We start from the raw sequence: 8,053 nt of genomic DNA, 5'->3' as shown, positions 1-8,053 counted from the left end.
TGCACTGGCTTCCTGTGTGTCAAAGGATAGACTTTAAAATCTTGTTACTTGTCTATAAAGCACTAAATGGTCTCGGGCCTAAATACATCTCCGATATACTTGTATGTTATGAAGCATCCAGACCCCTCAGATCATCTGGAACAGGTTTACTCAGTGTTCCCAGAATCAAAACCAAACAAGGTGAAGCAGCCTTTAGTTTCTATGCTCCCCGCCTGTGGAACAAACTTCCAGAATATCTGAGGTCTGCTGAAACTGTCAACTCATTTAAATTAGGGCTTAAAACATTACAATTTACTGCAGCTTACCAGTGAACTAGATATGTAACTTATTGTTAGGATAATCTGTAGCTATTGTTTTTATGTTTGTCTGCTGTTGCTTTTGCTTTATGTTTGCTTTTTAAATGCATATTCTGCACTGTTTTTCTTGCTTTTAGCTTTTGTTTTTAATGATCTATTGTTCCTTTAATGTTTTATCTTAACGTATTTCTCTTGTAAAGCACATTGAATTGCCTTGTGTATGAATGGTGCTATATAAATAAAATTGCCTTGCCTTGCCTTGCCTTTTTCCAGCATGGATAGTGCCATGAAAAGCAGTAGTTTTACACAGACATTGCTGCTTATCAGCAAGGATTGTGCCCCTGAAACCAGGTATTTTAAGTCAGAACATGACCAGTCCTAACCATATCCTGGTTGTGCCTTAACCTAACGACACATTAACCACAGCATTGTTGAAACAGGAAGTTTCAATTTATCTGATACATAATAATGTGCAAATAAAACATATCCGTGGTTTGCAGAAATGTACAATGGCAGCATTTTTTTCTTCTGGTGACTGGGTTGGTAGTGAGTACTTTCACACATAGATGAGTCCTAATATTTAAGTTATTTGTGTTAATTTGGGAATATGAAAAAAAAAATTGCAGCCACTTTTAGCCATGAAACCTCATCCAAGACTGGTATCAATCAAACTGTGATTCAGTGAATATGCACTCAGTATTTTTTGTTTGCAAGTAGTCACAATGTCACCAAGGTTTCAGTACCACTGATTTTGCAAGGACATGAAAAAGGACCTTGCAGCATCACTGTCTGGTGTTGTCAAGGCTGCTCTTTGCCATGATTTAGCAACAGGCGTCTTTAAAGATTTTTATTGTGTAAAAAAAGTGTGTGACTGATATTTGCTGGGATGTATTACTCCGTCCACAATAATATACTGTACCTTTAAACAATTGAATCCCATAACAAATCAGATTGTTCATTGCATCATTAAATAATATACATACTCATTCAATGCCCTGTTTCAAATATCTGTGTAATATTATTGCTCCGGACATTGATGACACATAAAAGTGGTTATGGGGACTTGATCTTTGGTCTGGATGTGCATGACACACAGACACACAGGGTGCGTTCCGAATCTCATACTTTTTCTTTCCCTCTTGCACATAATATTGTTTACCTTGGAGATATAACAAAACAGTGTTCACCAAGCTCGCCAGTGATGGAGAGATCTGCTGTTGTTACTTTGCAATGTATGTAGATTTAACCTTGAAGTTCTAACTGCATACAAGCTCGATTCTGATGTATTCACCACAGTGAAATTACATCTGCAGTTCTCTGTCATTGTTATTTTTAGAGTTATGTCCTTTTGTTGTTTATAATCTTTATGATTATTTTGTTCATTTAAACAGTTTACATTCCTATTATTACTATTCGACAGGTCATCACTTGCTTGAATTTGCTGTCAGCTGTCATCGCAGCTTCTGAGAGCTGTCAGTCTGCTGTCAACAAGCTGTCTATGAGCTGTCATCTGTTTGTGGCTCAGTTGATGTGACTAATCTTCTGCTGTGCAGATGATTGTGGGTCAGAATAGCCAGAAAAGCATGCTGGCTTGCATACTGCAAAATAGGACCAGATGTAGTGGAACATCCTGGTATTTTTGGCATACTGCATTTGACATACTATGTATTGGGATGTACTGTATCTTTTTCAGGCGTATTACATAGTATGGTAGTGTGGGGATTGGAACGCACAGACAGAGACACTGAGGTCATGGTTTATATTGTGACTTTGCTGTTTTAGTATTACTGTTGCTGCTCTAGAAACAACATTTAGTCATAAAATATTCAGTTTAATTCCTATTGTAAATGTATTCTTTTTCAAAAAATAATTCCTTGTAAAATTTACAGTGTTAGTTCTCTGAGAATCTCTTTCACATACTTGCAAAAATTGGTATTGTAACTGAAATATCCCCAATTGAATCCATATTGGATCGAATTCAATCAAATCGGGACCTTGTGAATCGAAATCAAATTGATTCAGGAAATCAGTGGTGATACCCAGCCCTAGGACTGAATTTGTGTCACACTGGGAAATGTTAGGACTTTGAGGACTGGTTTCCTACTCTGAGACACTTATATCTGTGATGAACAATGTGGTGACTTTATCTAACTCTGTCCTTCCTGCTGTCATGTATTTAAATGGCCTTCACTCTGCTCTGCCTTCTGTTCACTCCTCCTGGTTCATCTTATGTTATAGTTTAATAACTGACTTATTGAATGACTTAACCATTAGGGACACTTCCATATCTTGAGTCAAGGCAGCACTCTGTTGTAGAACACTATCAGTAATTTGACTTTGAGAGACTCTGACAGACTTTTGGTGATTGGTTCTTAATGTTTTGTCCTTTGTTTCATTGACAGCTGTAGCACCTGCTGATAACCTGCAGCACCTGGAGGAGAAAGGGGAGGCGCCTAGTTCCAACAGCCAATAACAAAAGCAGGGAACATAGAAGTAGCAAGCAGGCTCCATCAGGACCATTGTGCTCGCCAACAGGACAGCTCCAAACTGGTACAACTTTGTTTCTGACACATTTGTAGATGCTCTCCTTGTTTCTGTGTATAAACCACTACTGACTGAAGAAAAGACAGGGGTTTTTTTTCTTTCAAGTTTTAGCTTTGTAAGCACAACAGTGCCTCAGACAATAAGTCCTTGGGAGAAAGGCCGAGGGAGGGAGAGAGAGACACATAGTCTGTGTTATATAGGTCTTGTATATGAAATGTCTATGTTGTCGCTGCATTTTTTTAAACCTATCTGTCACCTGCATCCAGGCACTGTGTCAGTGTCACACAGTAGACCACAACTACCAAGAAGAACAGCGATACGCTATGATCCACCCCACACACAAACTAGCAAACAAACGCTCACCTGACACAATCAAGCAGCTCCGTCTCCCACACATGCAATGCAGCGCTGTGCTGTACTGCACGTGTGCTACTGCGGTCATTTCATTCATCTCACAGACTGATTTAACATAGCGCATGCAACATATAGACCGATGTCACACTGTAGACTAATGAACAGACAGATTAAACAGAGAAGCAGCTCTGTGTCTCTCTTAGTGTTGCTGGAGAAGTTGTGAGTGAGTGAGTCAGTCAGTGACTTACTTACTTTCTTACTTATTTACTTACTTGCTTACTTACATACTTACTGCATCCATCCCAATATCCTACCTCGACTCCTCCATCCTCGATCACACACAGACAGATGAGAGATTAAACTCAGTGTATCACTGCCACATTTTATGTTTTATTTGCTCTCTGATTCACCATCAAGTTACAAATCTGAACAAGAAAAGGAAACAAACTTTTTTTCATTTATTGGGAAGATTTTGCTCCGCGATCTGTTATTTCCCTCATCAACTTTAATTATGGATACAATCAAAGTCAGAGAGTCCGTCTGTCACCAAGAAACACTTCTACGTCAGTCACACTGAGGCTGATCATTCCTGAGCGTCAGGTTGATGAGTTATAGAATTTTAATTTTCCCTGAAACATTTGACCTAATAAATTATTTCCAGTGTTCAAAGACATTGTGATCATAATCTGGGTTATTGAATAATGAACTCACAATCAGAATATCAATAAATACAGAGGCAAATAATGAATAAATCATATAAACACATTGTGTGACTCTGAGCAGGACACAGGACAGATTATGAATACAGAACGCAGGCTGCTGTTCATGTGCAGGTGATTGTTAGACGGAGAGAAAACATTGCTGCTCTGATACTGAGAACTGTTTCTGTATCTTTATCATTATATATGTTTATGTAACATTATGTATGTGTAGACACAAACTCCATTAAAAGTTTCTATAACTGTTAATAAAGCCCCCTGACCGCTGATCCAGTTGTAATCAGCTGCTGCCGTCATTACAAACGGACGTCGCTTCATATGACGCTTTAGAGGAAAGGACGTCTCATTTCTCTAAAGATATGTTTCTTCATTTCTTCTCTCCTCGCATTTCATCCTTGCATTTCTCCCTCATGTCCTATGAGGGCGGAGCTAAAATGCGAGGAAGAGACGCAAGTGAGGGAAACATGGATGCGAAATCTGGTATTGGGATGAACTCAGAGAGTGTGGCAGAGCTGTGCAGAGATTGTGACAAAGGTGAGATGCACACTGGTCAAGTCACAAGTCATCCGGTTGTTCTTCACAGTGACTGTGATTTTGGAATGAGTGTTGCAATAGAAAACTGAAAAGACACTAAGTATTGATTTTTCTTTCCAAAGCTCCCTCTTATATTTGTGCCCCTCTCTCTTATCCTCCAACTGTCTGTCTTTATCTCAGTCTTTTTCAGAGTAGTTGGGAAGCCTACAGCCTGGTCTCAAAGTAATGTTTGAAATGGCCACAATCTCTGAACATTACGTGGTGGTGGCACAAAATGTGCTGAAATTGTGTGCCAGCGCCACTGAAGTAATACCAATGGATATCAGTTACAATTTATTAATTACCTTTGTCGTGATTTACACACGAATTCCCTGGTTCAATGTCATGCAATAGCTAGTATCCACCTTATTCCTAGCCCCCATGATACCTTGCGTGAATTATGGGCTGACTTCCGACGCTGAACCCAGTGTTTTCTAAAGGTAATGGTACCCAACAGTACACTTATCCTCTTTCCCAGAGCGATTTGGAAATAAAACATGTGGAGTACACTACCTGTTGGACCTGAGATGTTTTAACGTGATCATACCTCTGTCATATCTGACAGCCATTACAAAGCATTGGTTGTTTGCCTTTTAAACCAAGGGCATTAGCGATTAGCTTTAACAGAGCCCGAGCTAACTTAAGGTAAATATCAACTCCATTTAAAAGATTATTTATGATTTCTTTCAGCTAATTAACAGATGCTTACACATTCGGCAAACATTTAAAATATAATTATAATTATAATTATTATTATTATTATTATTATTATTATTATTATATTATATTATAATTATTATTATTATAAAATATAATAATAATTAATAATTCAGTATTGATTTTAGCTCCATTTAAAGTGAATAAACATGCCATTTGCCAGCTAATGCTCTGTTTGTCTGCCTTAACAGTGCAGTTTACACATTTTTATAACTGCTGATTTGTTAAATCAGAAATCTACTGAGTAAAATATAATGCCATATTAAAGGGATAGTGCACCCAAAAATGAAAATTCAGCCATTATCTACTCACCCATATGCCGATGGAGGCTCTGGTGAAGTTTTAGAGTCCTCACATCCCTTGCGGAGATCGGTGGGGGGAGCAGCTAGCACACCTAATTGCTGACGGCGCCCCAGACTAACGTCCAAGAACACAAAATTGAAGCCACAAAATATCTACAACATGCTCATCTGTAGTGATCCAAGTGTCCTGAAGCCCCGACATAAAAAGTTGTTTCGAAAAACGTCATATGAACTCTGTTTTTAGCCTCACTGTAGCCTGTAGCTCTGACTGCTTTTCTGTGCTCCGCGCTCACGTGTGCGTGCTCAGGGTGAGCGGTGATGCACGGTCTCTGAAGAGCAGCAGTCTCGTCAGTACTGATGTCCAGATTCTCAAGTGCAGGCATCGCCAATTCCCAGTATGAGCAGCAAATACTTTCCTCATCCATTGGCATTGCTGTTTATTTTCTATTGTAAGTTGAGAATTCAGTCACACAGAGACAGACAGACAGGCATATCATGTACTGACAAAGTGATCATTCTAGAACTTATTCTCTTCTGCAAATTCTGATTTAATACTTCTCTGCACTCAACACTGTTGTGGTTTTATTATTTCTTATGTCATTTCAGGCATGTGAAAATGTAATATCTGCATAAGAGTAGGGTAACTAAAATACGGGACAAATCATGTGCCATTTTGAGGGAGGCACAGTGCCCTTTATTTTTTTAATATGGTATATTTCGTTATTAACTTTAGACGAGACGAGTGGCAACTTGTTCCTCTCTGTAGGTAGGCAATGGTAAACTTTACTGTTGTTCTGGGGGCATGTTCACTGGGGGCATGTTCAACCCTGTTGTTGTTGAAGCCATCAATTTAGCATAATGTGATTGTTATAATAACGTAACAGACAGCTCGACAGTTTTTCCTTTGATTGTTTTTTTGTTTGATAGAGATGGAATTCAGTTTGTCAGTGCTGTATGGTAGATGAACAATGTATATAAGGTACGATCACGGAACAGGGGACAGAGTTTTGTCCTTTTGTGTTCCCGTTGCTGCCATGGGAGGTAGTAATACCATAGAAATGAGGTCTGTATAAACAGGACAGCCAGCAGGACAGGACCATGGGCAGGACAGTTGTGATGTTTTGAGCACAAGTTATGCGTGCGACCCACCGCGGGAGATTTAAAAAGTAGCTGTAGCAGTTAGCGGCTGACTCAAAGCAGCCATGAATGTCTGCAAATGGGGAAAACAATGAGGTCGAGGACTCCTTAACCTCCGAGCAGAGGATGGGATCAGCCGCCGTATAACAGGGATGGTAAATGATTGTTATTGCCATGTTATGCCACTGTTAATGTTTATAAAGTGCTGCCGACATGCATGTTATAGGCAGGCCCTTTTTTTCTTGAAGTATTCATGATTAAATCAAATTTCTGATTCAGAGTTTCTACTAAAATCTACTAAGGACTGTGGACTTAGTAGCAGCTCTATACTGCAATCTCTGTGTAAAAAGGACAACTATCTCTAAATGACCTCAAACATATCTTTGATCGTTCTGAACTGACATTTCTGTTATTTAGGCCGATACACACCGATACTGTGTGACAGAAATGAGAATCGACCTGTTTCACAGCAGACGTTTGGACTTGTCAAAGCAGAAAACAACAGGTGTAACTAATAACATCAATAATGGCCGCATTCCATTTGAGTGAGACAGCTCCAGGGTGCCGACGTTGTTTAGAGTGACTCATTGAAATGAGTCACTAGCACACCTTCATTAATGTTATTAGTAACACCTCTGCTGTAAGCCTATAAGCAGAATACCGTAAATATCCATATGTAAAGAGACCATATCCCTCAGCTGAATGAAGTATGTTGATGTGCATCAGCGTACTTTATTCCTCCCTGTCTATTTGTGATTGTATAACAGCATCTTGTTGAGGCTTATGTAAATCAGTCATTATAAATGGAAAGCTCAACCTTTGAAAGGGAACAGAGAACTATGATGAATAGTGGTGAGAATGTGGAGTGTGATGGTTCCTGCTGCTGGGAGCATGGTTGGTTTACCAGCAGTACTCCGCTGCCTCTGCTCAACATGCTGCTAACACGGGAAATAGAAAGAGCTAGAGGGTCCATGTGTGTGTGTGTGTTTGTTATTGATTGTTGGCTGTAGGCCCAGTTTTGAGACAGACCTAAAACAAGAGGAAAGAGAGGAGGTGGAGAGTGGAGAAGAGAGACATCATATGCAGTTCTAGATGCCAGCTCATGGATAAACCAGGTCATCTGTACATATATATAATCCCAACTTATTACCACAAAGCATACTAAGACAGCTCAGTCACTGATGTGTATCATTACATACAATGGGTCTCATTCATGAAAAGTGAGTAAATCTGTGTGTAGATTTGCACATTAAAGCCTACGCTACTCAAAACCTACTCCGGATTCAGGAACGCCGCGGGAAACTCAGATTTGATCGTAAACACGTGTGTATGATCATGAATGCCAATCCATCGTAAAGTGACAGCGCGCTCCCGGTAATCAGCAATTAGCATAAATCCCCGCCCATGAATA

The 8,053-nt window shown here is 39.5% G+C and overlaps 1 protein-coding gene across 1 annotated transcript in view; it reads left to right on the top strand.

Annotated features, from left to right (window-relative positions):
* The window catches only part of fam110b (family with sequence similarity 110 member B), an 80,901-nt gene that overhangs the window by 41,755 nt on the left and 31,093 nt on the right, over window positions 1-8,053 (top strand). The window contains exon 2 of the mRNA XM_050074829.1: window positions 2,699-2,846. The gene's annotated coding sequence lies outside the window, so the exon portion shown is untranslated. The remainder of the gene's footprint in view (window positions 1-2,698; window positions 2,847-8,053) is intronic.

The sequence above is a fragment of the Epinephelus moara genome, chromosome 21 (genome assembly GCF_006386435.1).
Source record: "Epinephelus moara isolate mb chromosome 21, YSFRI_EMoa_1.0, whole genome shotgun sequence".
Lineage (NCBI taxonomy): Eukaryota > Metazoa > Chordata > Actinopteri > Perciformes > Serranidae > Epinephelus > Epinephelus moara.
This window is presented reverse-complemented; position numbering and strand designations above follow the sequence as displayed.